Source organism: Myotis davidii, unplaced genomic scaffold (genome assembly GCF_000327345.1).
Source record: "Myotis davidii unplaced genomic scaffold, ASM32734v1 scaffold376, whole genome shotgun sequence".
Classification (NCBI taxonomy): Eukaryota; Metazoa; Chordata; class Mammalia; order Chiroptera; family Vespertilionidae; genus Myotis; species Myotis davidii.
In genome coordinates, this window is record NW_006288121.1 from 1,307,770 (window position 1) to 1,308,826 (window position 1,057).

General features: G+C 34.7%; 1 protein-coding gene across 1 annotated transcript in view; it reads left to right on the top strand.

Moving 5' to 3' along the window:
- The window catches only part of MALRD1 (MAM and LDL receptor class A domain containing 1), a 649,080-nt gene that overhangs the window by 230,665 nt on the left and 417,358 nt on the right, over window positions 1–1,057 (top strand). The window lies entirely within an intron of this gene.

A 1,057-nucleotide genomic window follows, 5' to 3' on the forward strand; every position in this document is an offset into this window, starting at 1 on the left:
TGTTTGATATTTATTTTATATATTTAAATGCCATTTAACAAAGATAAATCAACCAAAAGAATGAGTTCGTGTGTCACCTCTGACACGTGTGTCATAGGTTCGCCATCACTGGTGTAATGCAACCAATTTTTGCATTGCTGAGAGATAAAAATTCATGCAATTACTTTAGAAACAGTTTGGCATTATCCAGTTGAAGTTGTGCATACTCTATGACCAAGCAATTTCACTACTAGATACGGCAAGAGAAACGTTGAAACAAATAAACAAAACCTCAAACCGAATCTACTTAAAAAACCATTAAAGGCTGAAAATGTAATATATTGATATAGTGAAATATTATACAACAGTCAAAATAACTTACTATAAGAACACACATGACCATGGATGGATTAATGCATAATGTTGAATAAAAAATGCAGAATGATTCCATTCATCTAAAGTTCAAATCTAAAAAGCAGTTTATTTAGAAAGGACCTACATAGGCCCTGGCCAGTGTGTCTCAATTGATTGGAGCATCTTCCTTATACCTAAAGGTTGTAGGTTCGATTCCACATACCTAGCCTTGGGTTCAATTCCTAGTTGAGGCACATGAAGAAGGCAATCAACTGATTCTCTATCTCTATCTCTATCTCTATCTATCTCTATCTCTATCTCTATCGCCCTCTCTATCTATCTCTATCTTTATCTCTAATCTCTCTCCCCCTCTAAAATCAAAAAGCGTATCATCTGGTGGGGATTAAAAAAATAAAAGTAACTGAGCATTTTCCAGATATCTCTTGGCCATCAATATGGTTCCTTTAGAGAAGTGTCCATTAAGGTCCTTTGCCAGTTTTTTAATCGGATTATTTGTCTTTTGTTAAGTTGTATGAGTTCCTTATTTATTTTGGAAATGAATCCCTTATCAGATGTACCATTGGCAAATATGTTCTCCCATACAGTGGGCTTCCTTTACATTTTGTTGGTGGTTTCATTTGCTGTGCAGAAGCTTTTTATTTTGATGTAGTCCCATTGGTTTATTTTCTCTTTAGTTTCCATTGCCCTAGGAGATGTATACACA